Source organism: Dinoponera quadriceps, unplaced genomic scaffold, assembly GCF_001313825.1.
Source record: "Dinoponera quadriceps isolate SergipeBrazil2010 unplaced genomic scaffold, ASM131382v1 scaffold3736, whole genome shotgun sequence".
NCBI lineage: Eukaryota > Metazoa > Arthropoda > Insecta > Hymenoptera > Formicidae > Dinoponera > Dinoponera quadriceps.
This window is the reverse complement of record NW_014557750.1, coordinates 635,273-657,668: the sequence shown is the minus strand read 5'-3', so window position 1 is coordinate 657,668 and position 22,396 is coordinate 635,273. Positions and strand designations below refer to the sequence as shown.

Genomic DNA, 22,396 nt, shown 5'->3' with positions numbered 1-22,396 from the left:
CATAGCCGCGTATTATCAGAGTTCATACAATATCTCACGATAATTTCATTAGTCTCAAAATTCACGCGTAAGCATAGGCAGCGAGCATATTTTATTTGACGTTCCGGGGTAAAATCTCTCTAGAGAATATCAAGTAATTGTGTCAAGTGATCGATGAAAAAGAAATATACATATATATATATATATATATATATATATAGATATATAGAAGGTAACAAAATCGACAGCTACCCTCCGTTGTAACATAACGAGGAAGAAAAACACAAGGAAGAGAAGAGAAACCTCGAAGTAATCAAGAAAATTTCTCCGAGAGATCGAAAGAATCGGACGATTAATCAAACACACAACGTACACGAGAATTGAAAACTATAAACCAAAAGTAAAGAGATTAACGTCTCGCTTAATCGGTCGTGCCTATCGTGCGAAAACGAAGCTTCCCCACACGGAGGTTTTCGAGGGTGAGACCTCCATCCTCGGACAGCTCTGAACTGCCGAAGGCAGCGGCGACGAGCGAGCCGGTTAACGTGTGCGAGAAGTTTCTTCGCTTGCACCCTTTCCCCGTATGTCTCTCTCTCTCTCTCTCTCTCTCTTTCTCTCACTTGTCTCTCCTTCCGATCCTTTTTTCGTCGTTTTGCGCACGCTCCTCCTCGCCACCTCTCTTTCCGATTGATACATTTGTCTAGCGACATATAAACGCCGCTAAGTTTGTGGCAATTCCGTGTAATGTACGTACGTAGAAATCGGCCGGCCGAAAGTGCCACCAGACTTGGACCGTATATCCTGGATCCCCGGGATGCGGTCGCTTTCTCCCGTCGTCCGCGTGGAAACGTGCGCGGGACAATTATCCTTTACGCCGTCTCGTAAATAACTATCTCCCGGCCGTTTAGCGGCGGAGATTTCAGTCCGCGTACGAGGCGGAATTTAGCACTTCTGGCCATGCTTATACGCCGCGAGTAACCGCTTCGTTCTTATTTACGACAGGACTAAATGAAAACCCTCTCGTCCTGTTCCGGCTTCCAACCCTCGTTACCCTCGTTTCTCCTCGACTCTTCTTTCCCTAGTCGCCTCTCCCATTCGCCTCCTTTTTTCCCCTTCGCTGTCACACCCCGTCGCCGCCCGTCAGCCCTCTCTTCGCACGCCGATGTCAGATTATGGGCTCTTTGTCCTATCTCGCTTACGCGTGATCGATGGTCCTCGCGGGCGAAGTGAAAGATCTCTCCGACGAAAGTGTCGTGATTTCGGGAGATGGGGGTCAAGAGGAGAAATATCCGAGATATTATATGTCTACCGGCTGACTGTGCTCTCACCATTGTTGTATCGCGCCCGGAAATATTCTTATTTTCGTGGCATCACCGCCTTCGTCACCACGGTTACTACCGCCGCTGTCTCCGTCATTTCCGGCTCTTAATTTCGGCCTCGCTTCCCGACCAGTACTTGCTTAAGGTTCTTTTACCTCTTGGGTCTTTAAAAGCAGCTTCTCCTCCTGCAATTTTATCTGATGGGAGCTAAAGGAAAAACCCGGGACCAAGCTGTTGAGCTCGAGTTTAGCTTCTCGGCCGAGTGAGAATCTTCCGGCGTTCGGTTATCTCCGCGTAAAAAAAAATTATTTCGGATTGATATTTTATTTCTACCAGACGCTTCGCGCATTGCCGCTCTCTCTCCCTCTCTCTCTCTCTATCTATCTATCTCTCCCTCTTTCATGATTTTAATCTCTTGGTGGTGCATTGCGCAAATAAAAACTCGGCGATATCGATCAGCCGATCATCCATGTCGTGCGATGAATTCGCGGCTGTTCCACCTGAGCGCGTCGTAACATCTGCTTTTTATCCTCTCCACTTTTATTTTACGAATTCGACGATATGGACGGAATGCCTGCGCGTTCCATCTAAGGACTGCACATGTATCTCCGCAGCATCTACCGATTCGATAAGATACGGGAAAGAGAGAGAGAGAGAGAGAGAGAGGATCCGTTGCCGGCGGTGCTGCGCGCGTCGCAACGAGAGAGCCTGATTTATTCGAGTGCGCTCTGAAAATCTTTTATTCCTCAATTATCGCCGCGCGAAAATATTTTAATCCGCCCCACGGAGTTTAATTTTCACTCCATTTCCGCTGCTGTAATTTCCGCGGCTCTATCTCCACCTCTAAAAATATTTTTCCTACTCCTCTCCCCCCAGATACCTCGTGTCCTTTCGATCCGACGCATTATTCTCATACGCCTTTATTGAATTTATTATCCCGGCTCATCATTACTCGCTGCATTATCGGCATCGTTTTTGCCATTTAATTGAATCTTCTCTCTCCCCCTCAGTCCGCCCTTCATTCTTTCTCTTTCCCTCTTGCTTATTTTTGACGTCGCAATATCCGAGATTGCCGTACCATGGCATGGCACACGCCTTTACACCACCGTAATTTTCTATAAGGCGTGAAGTAAAAGCGGGCGTTTATAAATTTGATTTACGCCATTATCGGAAGCCGCTAGTCGCGGAGAGATTGCCGATATCAACATCCATAAAAGTGATCGCCGCGTTATACAAATAAAATTCCATTTTCCACTTCTCTTAGGTACGTCCACCCCAATCCGGATGTTTACTCACAAACAATCGGCCCTGCCGGAAGGATCGGGCAAATGTTGCCGCCGATCTGGAATACCAATCGGCAGCAGCGCCAGTAACCGCGCTCGGGAAAACGCTAAAATCCGAGGAAACGCTAAACGAGAAACACGAACTGTGCGCGCACGAAGATTTATATGCGACCGAATTTTCCTCCCGCGCGAACGTAATTCACTCCTCGCTCTCTCGCGGAATAATGACCGTGAAAGTTTCCCGCTCTCCCGTGGCGGTGTGTGGGAATTTCAGGATTTTCCGAAAGACGAGAAAAAAGAAGGAAAGAAAATATTAGCACGAGCGAGAAACTCGGTGGTGCGTGCGTTCTTCCTAAGTCATTCCTTTATTCAACGTACTAAAAAATTTCTAAAATCGCAGCTGTGCCACATCGCCGCCGTTGTATTGCGATGCGGAGGTAGATGTCACTTTTTCAGAGAAAAAGAGAAAGAGAAATAGATAAGTGCATTTATTCTAGCTCTATACTAAAAAAAGGGTTTGGTAAGAATTATCAAGATTTGTTTAAACAGTTTCAACTAGATTGTTTGATTATTGCAACCAAATCATTTAGTACTGTGTTATTATGTACTGTTAAAGAAACTTTATAATTTGGTTGTGAAGTTTTTTTTACATAAGCAAGTTATGAAATTAATAACTAAATTGATATTACATTTGATAACGATTAGTTATGGAAAAACATTCTGAATCCATTTTTTATAATGATGCTGTAATAATTTAAAATATGAGATTTAGTGAGTAAACATTAGTGAAATACATACAACTGATATATTTCACTAATATTCACAAGTAACAAGTAACGATTTATATTCATTCGTTATCAAATCCTATATTATACATATATTAACATTCATATTAAATGTTAGAACAACTCTAACTCTAAAAATGTTATTAAATGTTAGAACGACTCTAACATAATATAACGTGTTATAATCTGTCATAATTGAATAAGAAAACTAAATAACAAATTATATAAGACGGAAAATTATAATTATAAGAACAAGTATAAATATTAAATTTTATACTTGTTCTTTGATTTTATAGTATGTAAAACATCATAATTATTTTATAACAACATTGATATTATGAAAATTATGAGAAGTTAAACATTTTAATATAAAATTCTTTAATTTACTATCAGAAACGTTATTATTTTTAAGAACGTTTTTAATAGTGTCCTACAAACAATATATGGTGCTAAGTGATTTGTAATAATCAAACAATTTAGTTAAAACTATTTAACTAAATCTTAGTAATTGTTTATCAAATTTTTTCATTGTAGGGCTTTGCTCTCTAAAAATATGACAAAAAGAATGTAATGCAGTACTATTATATAGTTAAAGTAAAAGTAAACAAAAATAAGACAAAAAGAAAAGAGAGAGAAAGAAAGAAAGAGTGAGAGGGAGGAGAGAGAGAGAGAGAGAGAGAGAGAGTGATAGGGAGGGAGGGAAGGAAGAGAAAGGGAGAGGAGGAGATACTTGGAGGCAAATGTGCGACTGTCGTGTGAAACGAACGTGATTTGCGTGGAGCTCGAATTGACTATAAATAGTCACATAATTTAGTACTCGTTCGATAGTTATATCGTCGGTGTAAGAATATTACATATCACCGTATCACGTTCACGCTATCGTATTACGATTCATCAGTTTCCATCAGTGTGTTGTTCCATCTATAAGTTTATAACAACATATAATTCACGCGTCGTCATCTTCCGAGTTTTAATATCCCAATTACTGCACTCATGTATTATTATGGTCCCGTCTCGAATTTCAAGCTAAAACTCTGGCGTATAAAACGAACGGGGAGAAGAGGGGTCTGTTGCCATTAACACGGCTTTGATTTCGGGGAGCTGTTGATATTCAACAGGACCTGGGCTAATTCAACACTGCCATGGAGTTCCTCTCGCGCGCACTTATTCCCGGTTCGCCTCGGTCAAATTTTAATCTAAAGTTCCGACGGTATTTGCGCGCGCGCGCGTGCGCCCGGTTTATCGTTCCTGTGTCACGGTCAATAGAAAGTTCGGCGGAATAATACACAACGATTACTATAAATCCGACGGCGCCGGCGTACGTGCGGAACATGATGGCGATGCTAACCCGAGGTGACACTGATCCCCATCGTGAATCCGAATAGAAAATATAAAAAAGTGATATATATGACGAAAGAATTTACTGTTCCGTCCTAGGCGGGCTTAAACTGTCGCTCTCTAATAGCCGTTCTTCGTCCGCCGCGTTCTCGATCCCCGGCCGTCTCCGATAAATCGATTTCGCGCCGCCCGAAAATCGCCTCGAGCCGATTTAATCGCGCGTCCGAAACGACGTTGCGGAAAAACTCCCGGACAGCCGATTAATTTACCCGGCGACTTTATCTCAGCCGTCGTTTCCTCAATAATTTTTTTTCTTATGATAATGCGCTCTGCCAAATGCGACTGATTTGATTTCGCCGCCGACGCCGCGCGGAAACCACCTCCGCGAACTACGATCCCTTGTACCGACGACGTTATATCACTCCGAATGATTTATTCCGGCTATCGCTCCGAATCGCGACTCTCACTCCAACCCTCCAACCCTCTCTCCCTCTCCCTATCTCTCTCTTTCTCATGCTCTGTCTTCCCCCGACCTTCTCCGTCCGCCTCTCTCATAATGCGAAGAATAATTCCAGCGCATAATATCGCGGACGGACATATGTCCGTTTTATGAATGACCGGTATTGTGCGGAAATGGATTAATCCGGATATCAGGGTAAATCGCGCATTAAACATCATTCTGTGGCGTTGAATACAATTGCTCTAACGTTTCGCGACAATGAATCCGCACAATCTCGCGTCGCCGCGTAATATTTAGGATCTCATAAAGGAGCACTAAAATCGGAATTTCAACGGGAAAGATTACACGTATGAAGAAATGTGCTTAATATATTCATAATGTCTATGTCGAAATCGAAATTCTCCGAACAATCCTCCCGAGAAAATATGTTCGTTTGTGGCGAAACAGAATTGTTCGCGAACGAGAACAATGTTTGTCGGGTAAATTTTACAAGTCTTCGTTATATTTAATATTTCGTAATATTTGATATTTTCTTCGACCGGCAGTTTTAATTACGCATATATGCGCGTAACATAATAGAGATTATTATTACGCGTCGATCAAAATGATTTCGAATTCTTCACCATTAATCTCTCTCGAGATACATTTTCCAAGTAATCCTCTTCTTCTATTTATCCAGACGGATGCCATGTATTTTTCCTTTTAAGCCTGACAAGTTATGAACGAATGCGCTTTTAATGTCCGCATACAGAATGTTCGATAATAAGTACATTTTGCGTACCGCGCGATGTCATAGTCGAAAATTAATCTTTCCTTAATAAAAACGATAAGATTAATTCTTACGTTATAAAAGAAATTACGAGAGGAATTTGGACGAGTTACACTACTAAGCGAACTAATAATAAAATCTCGCTTATCGCGGATAATTTAAAATTTACTTTAGCAGAATTTTAATTTATAGAGTAGTTATCAGGAAATACTTAATATTGTAATGCTTTAGGAATTAATATCGCAGAAATTACGAAGAGAGATGGCATGTAATTAAATTTTCATAAGAGGGAGATCATCTCGTCTCGTTCAATAAGATATACCGTATAAAACATCAATATATTATAGGAATCTACTTTGCCCTGTTATTTTTCTGTTTTTTTTTTACGTCGATAACAAATTCGTGCGAGGAAATTTGTCTCCGGTATGTAAATTCGCTGAAGTCATTAGCCGCGTTATCAAATATATTCGCTGTCGCTGAACCTCGCCTCGTAAAAAGCAACGTATATGCGCTGTCTTTATTTCTCGTGCACTTTTCTATACTCTTCCTCGTCGTGCGAGTAACACAGGTTAGTGTACGCGGGTTGTATAACCGTAGGAGAAATGAAATATCTGAGATATAACACATGCGCGTAATGTGATATATCGCGCAATAACTCACATTTTACATAAAACGTTCCAAAATGCCTTTTAATAATATCGTTTACGCTAACGTCCCAGTAACATTGGTTTACTATATGCGTATAACTCCTTTGACTGACTTTTATTTAAAAGAGATCACTGTCGCCGCCACCATCGCCGCCTGATGTTCCGTGTCGCGAGACAACTGATCGCGTAAAACAAACGCAATTGCACCGCAATCGCATTGCAATCGCACTCGACGAGCCAACGTGGTCCTTTCTCGCTCAATCTTACACGAGAATACACACACACAGCGCTTCCGTTCAAATTACGCGAAACATTTGCACATGTCGACGATGAGTCGTCTTTTTTTGTATCTTGTAATCACTGCGCTTCGACACCTGAGGTAATCGAATCCTCGAATATTACGTCGCCATTTAACGGAAAACGGAGAGATTGTTTTTCTTATGATTTAACAATGAATTAACTTTACAGCGAAGCATAACGAAACTCGCTTCTTTTTTCTTCTTTAAATATGACAATTACCGAAGAGTGTATTACCTCGCGGAAAGAGTGTAGCATTATACTGACGAAAGTGTGACACGACGCGCCATACGCGCGCGAATCTTCTTTTAAACGCTCTCACGCACTTTTTCCTCTGTCCCTTTGCGATTTAGACTCGCGGACCTTGCACAATCTCTTTCTTCCTCGCGACGAGAAACTTCACCCCGCGAAAGTCCGAAGGGCTCGCGAACGAAGTTCTACACCTCTGCCGGTGGACGCATCCCCGGGCGTCGGGACGCGTGTACTGACTGCGTCGAGCTGGCCGCGTCGTCGAGCGAGTCGAGAGAGCGGCGTCGGAACGCTCGCCGTGACGGGACGCTCAACTCGCATAGCGCAGGTCCGCAGGCCCGCAGGACTATACGGTGCCGCTTTTCTTCTTTCCACCGTCTCTCCCTCCTCACCTTATCTCTCATTCTCTCTCCTTCTCTCTCCTTCCTCTCCCTCCCTCTCTCTTTCTTTCTCTCGCTCTCTTTCTCGCCCTCTCGTTCGCGTGGTTAGATATAATATTCAATTTATTATGTACCTCTGATACATGCGGACCGCCGCGCCGGAAAAGTGGGAGGCGCGAATGCACGACAAGTCGTGGCTGTGCCGGTCCTCCTTCCGGTGAGAAATATGAGAGGCACGGAGAAGAGGAAAAGCTCGCGAGAGAGAGAGAGAGAGAGGTGAGCGACCATAGGTAGAAACGAGGGAACGAGACGAGTGTAGGCAGCAGAGGCGTTGGAGGAAAACGCTCGGAATCGGCAGCGTTCCGCTCGAGGGTGAATTGTCGAGATATTGTCGATCGGGCAGCTCGCCCCACGATAAAGCGCTTCGGTCAAAACGTCCTCCTTTTTGGTGCTCGACTGGCTGACGAGCGGGAAAAAGAGAGCCCGGGACTGAAGTGCCGATCGCTATGTCAAAGACGAGGGAATGAGGAAAAAGCACGGCGACGATGGCCGCGGCGGTGTCGGCGACGAAGGAGGGAAAACGATGACGATCCGCCAGGGGATGGAAACGGATGCGGTCGTGCGAGTACGCGCGTTCGTGCCTCGCTTTTTCGCCTCGCTAATTGTCGGCGGAAGGGCCGCCACTAATGCGAGAATTTAATCCCGGGAGTTTACGTGACGATAAATTCGACGAGGTTCTACGATGATTGAAAGGACGATCGTGAAGCGGAGTTCAGACATTGCGCGGTACACAGAGGCATGTCAATCTGATAATTGAGACTGGCATAGGGAGAGGGGACACTTCGTCTCAAGTTGATGATATCTTCATGAGTAGCGGGGGGCTTGGAGGGGCGGACAGTGAGGATGAATCGTATCGCATAGGAGAGCGCTGTCTCTTTGTCTAAGCGGGTAATATAATCGTGTAATGTTCTATCTGCTAATTTTAAGATACCCCGCGCTTCGCGTCGCGGAACGCAAGGCGAGATAGTTTGGTGTATCGCGAGCTCTCTCGCTTTCACCTCTTTGCTAGCGTTCGTAATGAAAATTTTACCGTAACTCCGTCGAATCGGAAATTTGTTTAGCGAGAATTAAATGCCGCTATGAAAATATGCCAAATAGGGGGTGAAGTTAAAGGTAATATAATTAGCTACCCGTCCAGCTTATTAAAAGTTACCTTAAGAAGCGCCAAAATATCGAGATACTTACTTTCACTTCACGAAACGGTCGCCGCTGAGAGATTGTTTTTAGTCGAAATTCTTCAACCATGAGAATAAACGTATTTCATTTCGAAATATCGGACTTGTATTTCTTCAGGGGCAGGAGCGTATTTTCCGGACAATCTCATGTAAAGTTAAATGGTCGTCTCGGTGAAATATCTATTTTTCCCCGTCATAAATTATATATCGCTTACCACGCAGTATTCCCTCGAGTCCTTTGAATATGTATCATGAAACCTTGCAAAAAAGATATTTCAATAAATGCTCCACATTCTCTCTCTCTCCCTCCCTCGCTACCTCTCTTTCTCCCACCCTCCCCCTCTCTCTCTCTCTCTCTCTCTCTTTCTCGCAAAATACCAAGTCTTTTTTAACATTTCATGTCTTGGAATGAATCGACATAGGACAAAAAACGTCTCACACTGCTATCGATATTTTAAAACGTATATCAATTATGTATCGTGCTTTATTCATCGTTTGATTCATCATTTCTTCTTCATTTGATTCATTTAGATCACTCTTGATTACCGCAGACGGTCGAAGTCAATGTAAGTGCTTCATACTTTATTCTCGCTCGGTTGAAACCACGCGAAAAAAAGGCAAAGTTGAACGTGATTTTTAAAACTCTACCAAGATGCACTCGAGTCTGAACGGCTGTCATTATAAGTCAATTACAGCGCGTCCGCGATAATGAAATTATGAGACGCGGATCAGCCGAAAGTGCCGATGTTACTCATCGTGGCGAGTATTCGTCAGTTAAAGCACGAGCCTAGGCGAGCGAGTGTGAAAAATCGCGAAAATTTTTTCTAATATCGTACACACGAGACGCTCTACAAAGGCGCGCTTACGAGGCGTAAGGTCGGAATTTATGGGAGAGGAACATTCCAGGGGATAGTATGCGGCGGCCTCCTCCGGCGGCTCCTCAATTATGACAGTGAGAAAAAGTACACATTAAGGGGATTGCCTGGAGGCGGCTGAAGCAAGCACATGCATAGCGCGGTACAAAATTGCCGCTTAAGCTGCAGTGGGCGGTGATAAATGTAGAAAGGTTAGAAGCGGGTTTTGACGCGAAGGAAAAAAAGTAAGAAGAAAAAAAAATGCGTGGCAGAGAATTGNGGGGTGGGCGGGAGGGCGAGAAATGGTTTCGCCGCGAAGCTCGATGTGCTTATTAAAAGAAAGGCTGGCTGATGAAGTGCAAGCTGAGCATTTCCCCCACTTCTCACAAACCTCTGCGCATCAAGTTGGTTCGTGATGAAAGGACGCAACGAGATTAACCGTATTCATTTGCAATGCTCGTTTCCCCCGCTCTCGAGCGCGGGAGAGGCTGAGGATTTTTTTAGATCGCGCCCCTCAATTATAAATCCATTAAAAACCTAATAAATAGTGGATGAGTATATATGTATGCATATATATAGCTGAAAGCGAGAGAGCTAGCGATACATACATATATATATATATATATATATACATACATATAAATGTACATATTATACATCTCTCTTTGTAGCCGTGTGTGCGAACACGAGCGTTCATGTCGGGTGGATATGTATCGCGGTGCGCGCCGTGTGATAAATGCATTAACTTTTAATAGGGGCTCCTGTCTGCAGGTGGAAACAACGCTTCGAACTGATTTAACGTCGGCGATAATTGGACGCTCGATATCAGGAGTAACGACCAACTTTTTCGCCGCCTGATTTAATATTAGCCGGTGGACGTTCGCTCGCAGGGGTGTTCGGGGCAACGGAGGGTGTTAGAGACCATAGGCGAGAGGGAACTGAGGGAAGGGAAGAAGGCACGAGGAACGGGAAAGTATACGACGCTGGTAATTATCGAAAAAACATACTGCAACTTCGACCTCAATCTGAGCGGGAGTAATGGCTCATTACTTCGTGAACGACGCTTCGGAAGCCTCGCGCGGACCTCGGAAGCACGAACGATGCGGACCGCGTTATGCAAGGCTGGCAATTCACTTCTCTGGGCGCGCAGTCGACAATCAGAAGAATATAAGTCCAAAGGGCGATATTTTTTTATGTTTTCCCAGGAGAAGCCCGCGAAGAAGCCTCGAGAAATCATGCGCGTGTATCTTCATCAATTAACCGTCTAAGTATGTTCGGGCCTTTTTCGACCCAAAGTTTTTGAAAAATACTCGTGATATCGGAATATTGTTTCGTAACTTTTGTCTATAACATTTTGAAATATTTTAGTAAATAAAGTAATTATTGAAATATCCAAGAATAAGTGCTATAACAAAAGTGGCATTAACCACGTTTGAGTCGAAAAATACCTATAGCGAAAAACTATATATTTTGTTTTATAATAATTAAAATCCAAATATACAGCAACGTGGCTATCTTGCTTTGATATCGGATCCAGTTGCCCAGTAGCGCAGGATAAGAAGGCCACATATAAAATCGTAACAAATCGTATATCTGATAGTGCTGCCATCACTGAAACTAGGCACTATGTTACGTAACCACGGCCTAAATATGGGCCAACTTTATTCTGACCACTGCTTAATTTCATTTATTTAATGAATGAAAATTGCATTTATTATCCAAAATAGAGTACAACATACACTTATGAGAAATTTTATTCTGTCTAGTAACATGTTACTTAATTCGCTCACGATAAAGAATATTATACAACATAAAATATTAAGTCTCGAAAATTTACTTTGCTACTTCTACATTAATTTTTTTCTTTTTTTGTAATATTATTCCGATTTTAATGAAACTCAGGGAATAAGTAAAATATTATATTCTAGAACGATCATTTTACGATTTTATATCCAGTATTCTTCTCAAAATACATATTAAAAGAAACATATGAGCAGCATATGTTGCCTGAGTCTGTCTATACCCGATCTCCCCTATTGCGTTCACAAAAATGATCAAAAGTAGCGAAAACGTAATATTGCATTTTGATATCTCTGATAGTTCAATATTTCTAAAATTGGATATTCAAAAGTTTGTGAAGTCGCTCTATTCAATCGTGAACTTCAAAATTCAAAATTCAAGATGGCGAATATAATATAGTCAATCCAAAATTTAAAAGTTAAAAAATTTTACAAAAACTTTGAAATGTATTTTAGGATTTTTAAGGGATCGATTTTTTTAAAATAATGAATTCCAAAAATCAAAATTCAAAGTGGCGAATTCCATATAAAATCGCCATTTTTAAATTAGCAGTTTTGGTTATTAATTCGCAACTAATAATTCAAAAATACGTTAGATATATAAGAAATTTGCAGACGTCTATTTTTATTTTGATGAAGTAAAATTATAATTATAATTTGGGGACCATATTGGGTCCACTATTTTAAATTTAAAAATATTGACTTCACACTCAAAAATAGTCACCTCACAAATCCTTAAACACAAAGTTTTATTGAGATTGCTTTTGAAAATCCATTTTTTGCCATCTTAAATATTTTTGCTTGAAAAAATTCAACTTGCCAGTCAAAGGTATTAATACATTTTTAATGTCGGATCTATTTGACGCCTGAATATTTTCAACGTACATAAAACGGTAAAAAGGTTAAAAAGAAGATTAAAGCGTAGATAAATTCATCTTAATTAATTTTTCATCGCGATTTACACGACTTTTGTCATCTCGCACGATAAAAATATATTGAATCGTTGACAATTTCGTACTGCATCACTATGTTTGGAAAGTCTAGATATACGAAGACACAATTGCAACAGACGAAATTGATATAATAATGAACGAGACACAAATAGAGCGTAAATTAATATTCTCACGTTTCTCACGTTACCTACGTTTCTTTTTGTCTTTTTTACTCACCCAGGAAAATACCTTCGAAGAAAATGAGCGAAGATATAGCACGAAGTATAAATAAACTACAACGAATATTTTTGCCTTTATTCAACGAAGGAGATGCTTTGAAAAATGAAGGTATCGGAGGGCGTATATGCTTATTTCTATGAAAAATAATGCAATTGTCCATGCATAGATAAATAAATAATCTCTGACGTGATAAATACATAGTAGGAAGAATTTTATATCTGCGAAATATATGATGAAGTAATATAATCATGATGCAACGTGCGATATAATATGAAAGTCGTGACAGCATTTATATTCATTCATTTTTCGGAGTGCGCACATATTACAAAATTATAAATATCTTACGTCATCACGTATTCTAGATTGCGGTATCCGTTATAATAATGATGACAAGGAACACCTGCGGGCGTGCGCCCGCTTAAAAATATTAAGCCCCATGTTTAGCAACAAGAACCGGGAATATTATTCGCGCGGAACATACATGAGGGAGATGTGGTTTTCGCGCTTGGTGTGCTCGTTCAAAAATAAACACTCTTGCTTCTACCATTAGGTAAATAACATGATCAATGAACAAATCCTCGTGGTCGTGTTAATGATTAACAAATACGATTACAGACACATCCGCGGTTATTTTGTTGACCGTGAATGGTTTTATCAGCTCACGCACTTCGTGCGCACGTTCTGCGCATTTTATCGGAAATATTCGGAATTCGTTCGTAATGGTGGAAGGAAGAGAGAGAAAAAAGCCAAACCAACCGAAAAGCTCAGCGTTTATCGAGATAACCAATTAAATACTTTACCACTTCCGATATCTATAATTAGTGAAATGACACGTGTATACTGAACTAGTATCACAGAAGAACGTTTTGCGGATGTAGCCGCCGAGCGCGCGTTTCGGTTAAATTAAATTGTATTCTGGTTTCGCCACCACTGCCGGTGGCGCAATCGAAAGCAATTATCGCAAAGTTGAAAGCTTTATTGTTCATAGTTTCTCTTTTCGCGCTAGCGAAATAATACACCAAATGATAACAAACAATGGCCAAGGCAAAATCCCACGATCCCAGCATTCTTCCGCGCGTTAAATTCGGAAAGTTTAGATCCAAAACTACGTTAAGTAGACGAATGGATCGAAATAAAACAATAAAGTAAGCGAAGGTAATGTGTAACGCGTGTGAGAGGAAACACAGATGCAATAAACTAACTAATATTAGCGGGGAACCATAGAAGGATGAAAATAAAATTGCTTTAGAGAGAAAATACGGGGAAACTGTAAATGATAGAAGATGGACACACACACACACACACACACACACATACACATGCATGACATATATACACGTGCGCACACGCGATACAAGTGGCAGACTTTCTGGAACCTTTTTGTTATTTCGTGGACTGTTACGAATTGCGAGCTTTAAGTATATTAGATGTAGCACAAACTTATATCGTCCAGCAAAGCGATCGTAGCTGTATGTACACTGCTACTGTTACGTGTCTAATACTGTTATCGACTGTAATATATCGAAGACCGTATTATATCCGAATCGGGATTATATGGAGTTACTTCCGTGCAAGAAACCCCGGAAAATAATGGTTCTCGGAAATGTTCGAATAGTGATAAAGTGGTATGTAGAGCTGAAAGGTTCCGCAATTGCGCTGTGAACGTCATTAAACAGCTGCGCAAGATGTAAAGCGACGACAGCAACGAGATATCTTCTTTTGTAACTTTGTCTAAGGAGTGTAATATCCCGACGGACTTCCGTGTTTCGTGGCGACAGAAAGAGACAGAGAGATAGAAAGAGAGAGAGAGAGAGAGAGAAAGAAAGTCGGTAGCGGTGGTAAAACGACTTAACGCGCTTTATGGACATTAATTAAGTCCAAAACACGTGTCACGCTCCTCTCTAATGAAAATTGAAAGCGGCGCAATGTGAAGATTGCACTTTTACCGAGGTGCGCGTTTATAATCCGCCTCCGAGCGTTTTATCGTCGCGCAGCACCGTCGTAATATCATCTCGTGTTCCGCGTACGTTGTACTCGCGCGTTATTATCGCGATCCCATCGAAAGCCGGTGAAATGCAGCGTATTATCGGAATCGCAGGGAATTCGTATTACGCGCTTGATATTTGTATCGCGGAGATGCGAAGAAGATATTCGTTACCATGGCGCAACCGAATTAATTCCATCACTACACGCGCTACCGCCGCGGTATCGGCGCACCCCATTGCTCGAGTACGTCCACTGGACTCAATAACAACGTCTGCTCGATCACGTTTGGAAAATAAAACGTTCGCGTATGTGTAAAAGTGTGTGTACGAGCGCGTGCGCGCTACATCCATAGCGTAGTTCGAAAATATTTTTCCGATGCACTGCATAAATCTGGGTGTGATTTATTTGTCGAATTTAATATCGCGGATTTCGTCACGTTCGTTCGTATCACCGCCGACTTTCTGTCAGCTCGCGATTGGGATAACTGCCAACACACACATAGACATACACACATAGACAACGACAATAAAGTAGCGCCGATAATCTCCTCGCGATGTTTCTGTACTTGATATTATACTTATTGTTACTACTTAGATTTGATTAGACACATTATATTTAATGGCAATGAACTTTTAATAGAAATTTCTTTTCGAAAAAGAGAGTCATTTATAAAAAATCAATTAAGATCTCCGAAATGAGCTGTTTAGTTGATTCTTGGCGTGTTTTATACTTTCGTTTGCAGAATTATGAATGATTAATGGTTTACGCGAGAGTAATGTTATTTTTTTAATTCTTATTCACGATACATTTTTACGGTGTATCCTCGCTGCATGTTTGTATTATATACGAGTTCTCATGTGTACACGCGCACAATACAGACGGGACGTAACTCTGATCTGTCGCTGCCGGATTCCGCGTTCCAAAGGAAAGGATTGTGCACGTGCCGTTTCCTGCGCGAGCCCATCCGGAAAATGCGTTTACCTTTTCGCGCAACCTACTAATGCCGCCGAAATTCTGCACACGCATACGGCCGCGATTCCGGGACGTATACATACATATACTTACGTCTGTAGTATATATTTCATAAAATACGTGACTTCGCGTATTTTCACCAGCTTATTTTCGCCACCACGCACGTCGCGTACACGTATAGTCGTTACACGCGCAAACGTGTACACCTGCAGGCCAAAAGCCTAAGATGAAAGTTAATCTAGATTAGCGACAACCGTTTGACGGTTTGCTACCGATTTCGTAAACTCAGTGCGTCTTATTCGCCACATTAAACTGGACTTCTTAAATCGTAATAAGCCTATATATTCATGCAATTGAAGCTTGTAACGGAAACGTTAATTGGTATTGTTTATAAAAACTAAATTACAATTTCTTCTTATAGTATAACAAACAGTTATATTTCTTAAATGGATTCGTATTACTTTTTTCTCAAATTCTCTCAGAAAAAATAAAAATGGCCTTTTATAAATATCGTAGTTTCATCTTCACTTCAGGAAAGTTGATCGAATTTTATCAAAAAATCAAATCAAAAAGTTTTAAATTTGAAAGTTTGCAAAATTAATTCGACAACAACTTTAAAAATTAGATTCAGTGGTATATTAAATTGTAGAATTAACTGATAACACGGACAAATGGCCAACTTCTCATTAGAAGAATGATAGATATTAACGAGCGGCGAATCGCTTGATAAGGACCGAAGCCCAGCGACAACAGAGATCTTTGAATACAGAGTTTGCATAATTATGACAGATTTTTTATTGGCTTTGACTACTTTGAAACAAAATGGCGGAACTAATCGTCATTTCGAATACATCTACACACGGAAAGATCCAACCAACTAACCAGTCATGTTTTCCGCAAAGTGATAACATTTGAAACATTAACAGATCTAAGTATTGATGAAAAGGTTATGTTTTTCTCACACTTCATAGAATGCTCATATATATATCTTCCTTTTTAATTATCTTTAATTCAATAAGTTTAAACCATAATATATATTTTTATTTGTTTATAGTAGATAAGTGTAAGAAAAAAAGTCTAATGAGGAAATATTTAAACAAATTAATACAATGTATACTACATTTCACTACAATTACTACGCAGTTACAGTTTAATTTATAGAATCCTTAGAAATAATTGTATACTTGACAAATTTTGTTTCAAAACCAAAAGTTGTCCAGACTCTGGATGCAAAAGATTCTACGCGCTATTAATGTTGCGCACAGCGTTTTCTTTGAGTCACACGTGGCGTCGGAGCTGTGAAATCGCTGCTAATTGTTCTTTTGGAATGACGCACGCAAACTTTAAACCAGGAACTGAATACTAAAGTTATTTCGATTACGGTATTGTATATATCGTTATTTTATAATAACGGTATGACAACAATTTCAATATATTACTGATATTACACTCAATACTTCTATTATACCGAAATTAAATAATAAAATACCAGTATATACAATACCGTAATTGAAATAATTTCGGTATTCAGTCCCTATACTTTAACTTTCTCTTTTGAATCTTTAATTCTACAGATTACAGATATAGGTAAATTTTAATGCTATTTTTAATAACTTATTTTGACCTAAAACAGCGAAAACGGAAATTCAAAACAGAGATCGAACACCGAAATTACTTCAATTGCATTATATTGTATATACTGATACTTAATAATTTCGGTATAATAAAGGTATTGACTTAATATCAGTATTATATCGAAATTGCTGTTATACCGTTATTATAAAATAGCAATCGAAATAATTTCGGTATTCAATACCTGCTTTAAACGCTCGTCGAAATTCGAACACGAAATAAACATCATTCTCCTCGGTATATTACGACGTATTCGTTCATGCTTATCGCGTATGCTTTCGTCATGACACATACTCATGATTACGATACGCGATATATCGTTATATAGAATCGCCAGAGCATATTTCGGTAAAAATATAAAGATTGTCCAAGCTATTGTAGTATTGAGTATGATATTCCGCATGTGCTTTGCTTCTAAAATTTAGTTCGAAAGTTTCTCGTAATTTATCGCTGCTTCTAATGATACTCGCATGATTTTCAAGGCATTTATTATTAATAAACATTAAAACTTAATAAACATTAAACGTGAAAAATATTTGGTAAAATATTCAAAATATGGCAGTTAATAATAATTTAACAAAGGGTGCAAGAGTGTATTATAATAGAGGAAAAGCACCAAAACTGGCATACCATTTTGTTTTTGGGCTCTAAAGCTTTGTTGAAAATGTGAAATTAATATTTATGTCTACGAATGCAAACCAGCAACACTTTTCTACCAAAAGATATGATAGTCTTATTAAAACCATTATATATTTCCTTATAAATAACAATTCTTCATATAGATATATAAATACAAGATATTTGAGAATTAAGATTATTAATTCTAGAAACTAAATCCCAATAGCGATATCCATGATATATCCATGATATATCCATAACATATATAAGAAATTATAAGTAAAAAATAAAATAAAACGACTTAAATTACACTATTTTATACATTTACTATACATATATCCTTACATGTCATTTTTAATTTTATATATTTTGTAAAACTTTACGATGTATACTACTTCTTTATTATGTGAAAAAGGACTTCCTGGCTTCTTAACTAACTTTTTCTAACTAACTAAACTATCTTATTGTTAAATAAATAAACAAGGAAAGCAAGGGCAAATTAGTCATCGGAACACTGTTAAAAAATAAATAAAAATTTCTTAAAAATAATAGTTTTACCAGTAAGTTTTGCGTTTTTGCTAGTAAATTTAAGAATCTTATATTAAATATTATAATTTTGAAGATCTTCATGATATCAGTGTTATTAGATATAAAATAGTTATGATATTTCATATTCACTAAAATCTAAGAACAAATATGAAATTTAACATTTTTCCTTCTTATATTAGAGATAATTTATTGATTAGTTTTCATATTCAGTTTTTGATACATTATAACATGTTATAATATATTAGAATTGTTCTAATATTTAATAATACATAATTTAAAAGCAATCCGTGCGAACCTTAATGACCGTCGCGATGCGACGCATTGCGCGACGACCTCACTCGCAATCGACTTCGCTTGCGGCAGGCTGATACACGGGCATCTTGGAGGTCTTTGCTCATTTCAGCTAAGAAGAGATAATAATCTACGTTATGAAGTTTTTTTAATCATGATCAAGTTATGAGAACTAATAATCAAAATGATATTACATTATATTAACGTATAGTTATAAAAAGACATTTTCTGAATTCACTTTTCATAATAATATTATAAGAACTTAGATAAAATAAAAATTATTAATGATATTATCAAATTTCAGAAACACTGTTTGAGAACTAATAATCAAGATGATAAGATATTATAATACTATTATGAAAAGTAAATTTAGAATATATATTTTCATAATTATTGTTGTTAAATGTAATATCTAATAAATAATTAATAATTAATAAATAATAAATATGCAATAAATATAATATGTAATTTGATTATTAATTTTCATTACTTACATAAAAAAACTTTACACAATCAGATTATTATATTTAATATGGATTTTTCTAACAGTGTAATTCAACCGTATTCTGTGAAATGATATTTCACAACAAAATTCATGTCGATTGAAAAATTAGCAAACTCAGGCATCTTGCTTCACAAAACAATCTAAACTTAACTTTTCCTGTGTAATTCAGTGATAGAAAAAGGGATTAGAGATTAGTATTAGATCTAAAGGGGAAAAGAGATTAGTACTAGATCTAAAGTGATTTAAAAAGTTCAAATCTTACACTAATGTAATGTAAAAAAACGAAAAATTTTACACTAATATTAAAATAGCATTGTGAAATAAATTATTTACTACTAATATGTTATTTTAATTTTATAAAAAAAACTTCACAAAATTTCATCATAACGAAAAATTTATTGATGCTAATAACACAACTAAATGTGTTTGCAAACAGAAACTGCTACTTCAGTTCCAATTATTGCATACAGTAGACGAAGTTCATATTTTCTTTGACAAGGTTTAGTAATTTACAGCCGAGAAATATGCGTATATCGGTTTATTATATCTAAGTTAGTTTCGATGTTTTCCATCTATCATATATGAAACTGTCATACGTAGAGCTAGTACAGTCTGTGCTGATTGTCCAAAATCACTCTTAATTATTCATAATATTAGTAGATATGTTTAAAGAGAAAGGAGGAAAAATACGCCAAGCTTTATCATTCGCGATCTCTCTTCTTCGTCGTGTTTAACTAAGATGTACGTGACGATGGAGAATTTTCCCTTTTGCGTTTAATGCGCCGTTGCGCTTCGTGTGTCCCAAAATTTGCAGATCATGGTGTACATGCATACACGTACGCGACGCGACCGTACGAATGATGTGCGCTCAAGCGTGTATACACTTTCGAGTGGGCACACCACCGATTTGTATTTGAATGTGTGTGTAATGCAAGTCGATACGTCGACTCGTGTCGTGCGTCCCGGCGACGACATGTGCATCGACGTGCATCGGTGGTGCGCGACGACGTTAAATGCACCTACCGGGCGCTCCGGAATTAAGCGGCGGAATAAGCTGCCGCGATAAAAAGACAATTCGAGCGTCGGGAACCTGCCGCAAGGCGATTTCTGGGAGATCGTAAAGCGTTGGAGCGTTTTCACACCGCCCACGAGCGTTTTACGAGTAATTTCGCGCCGCTGTACGGTTACCTTAGTAACAGCAGAGACGAGGATTTCATGGTTTTAAGAGAACGAAGGGGCGGACGCGGTAAGATCCGAACGGAATATTAATTGGCCCGGCGCGACGCCGTGTTTCTCTTTGTGTCATCGAGCAGTAGGAACGTACCGAGCGTTTCGGTGCGTAATTTCCATTTCCCTTTTTCCTTTTTTACGAAAAAGCACCTCTCCGCGCGGTCTTACATCGAGACGGTGCATCTCGATGACTGTGATCGATCAGAAAAATAACGAGTCTGATGAAGTCGCGCGCGTTTCGGGTTTGTAAATAGGAAACTTGATCTTTCGCTTGATTTCAGACAGATACACTTCGCGAGCTATTTTCTGTATTGGAAAACTTGAAAAACTATACGAGATGTGGCGTCCAATTAAATATTGCGGGACGAATAGTGCGATGGATCTTTTCAAACGAAATATCGAGGCACAACGATTGTTTTTGGCATTAATGTTTTTGATATCATCGAGTGGTGAACCGGATGCACATATGCTTGATGTGATACTTTCATGGTCATAGACACAGAGTTGTTTGTCGGGATCACTATGAATGGAGTGTTAAGTGTCATAATATTAGTTACTCCCGTCACACGTGCAACGTTCATGGTTTAATCGGCCGATAATCCAATAGGTCTGTGTTCGCGAACATGCGGACCTTTCGGACACCCCATAGAGCGAAATATTAACTACCGCGAAATTGGATGTTTCTACCGCGCTAATTTAATTATATCGTTTTGTTGACAAACGGAGTATAGACAGATTTTCATCGAAATACGAGAATTGCAAAATCAAATTTCCCTTGAAATATTTATAATTACCGTGGCGGTTGCCGCTCACGTTACATCGGGACATAAATAGGTTTCAAACCATTAAAAGTTGCGCGGGTATCGGTAAAACGCTATACATTAATATTGATATTATGTTATCTACGTATCTCCTACATGTTGCAGAGAGAGCACGCATTTCGTCGGGCGCGGAAATGAAGTTGGCACGAAACGATTAAATTCAATATTAAAACCGCCAATCACTCGCATGACGTGATAATATCATTAATAATATCTGCCATTGCAAAAAGTACATCCTCCCTCGCAGCGGAGACCGCGGCGCGCAAAAAAGGAGAAGGATGGGATAGCCTTTTATCGCTCTCTTTCTCTCTTCTGATATTTCATTATTGATCCCTTTATCGCATGAAAACTCTATTCCCCGGAAACACACGCGGAAGCAGCTCCTGAGGCCGATATATTTCTACCTTATTAAAATAAAGTGGTTATGTGTTATCTCAGGTCTTAAGATATCTGGACGAACGCGGGGGTAAGCTTTTGAATACGGAATGAGCGGCGAATGCAAAGAGGATAACGGCTCCTCAAAGAATCCAACTCCGCCGAATTAGATTCTCCCCTTGCCCGCGCCTTCGGTGAAATTTGAAATTTTCCTGGATGGAGGATAACGCGGGATGCGCCGAGATTTCAGCATCAGCGGGACACGATATAGACGTGAGCGAGAGATGATCGTCGATGCACGCGCCCAGGAAAGATGCGTTGGAGCGTGCGCGCCGGCGGGCCGCGTGTGTTGATTTTTAAATGCATCCGTAATCCCGCTGAGAGATCGATGGTTTTAATCAAGAGAGTGTCTCTCCGCCCGGCGCTCCCTCCTGCTCTCGCGGGGTAACTCCCCCCTCCCCTCTCCCTCTCTCTCTACCCTCTCTCGCGGTCGCATTTATTTTTAAAATAAAAATAAAGAGAGCTCACGAGCTCGCCGCACGATTCGAAAGTCGTGCTGGCGAGACGAAGAGGAGAAATAAAGAAAGGGAGAAAAATACTGGCGCAATCGTGCCGTTCGTACGTGGATTAATATGCAGCGACTTTGCCCCGGGGTTACGCCCGCGTATTTCCACTCATCGACGCGCATCATGCGGCAGCAAACGAACGAACGAGCGAGCGAGCCAACGAGAGTCTCCTGGATTGTCGAGGGGTCCAGCGAACTCCAACGCTTCTTCGCCGAACCCGGTCGGTGATATGTTTCCATCAGGCAGCGCTGGCGACCTTTTTTCCGAATAAAGATAAGCGAGACA

General features: G+C 39.7%; 1 protein-coding gene across 1 annotated transcript in view; it reads right to left on the bottom strand.

Moving 5' to 3' along the window:
• LOC106749430 (lachesin-like) overlaps positions 1 to 7,202 on the bottom strand; it is an 85,790-nt gene extending 78,588 nt beyond the window's left edge. Inside the window, exon 1 of the mRNA XM_014628859.1 lies at positions 7,115 to 7,202. The gene's annotated coding sequence lies outside the window, so the exon portion shown is untranslated. The remainder of the gene's footprint in view (positions 1 to 7,114) is intronic.
• Between the last annotated feature and the right edge of the window lie 15,194 nt (positions 7,203 to 22,396).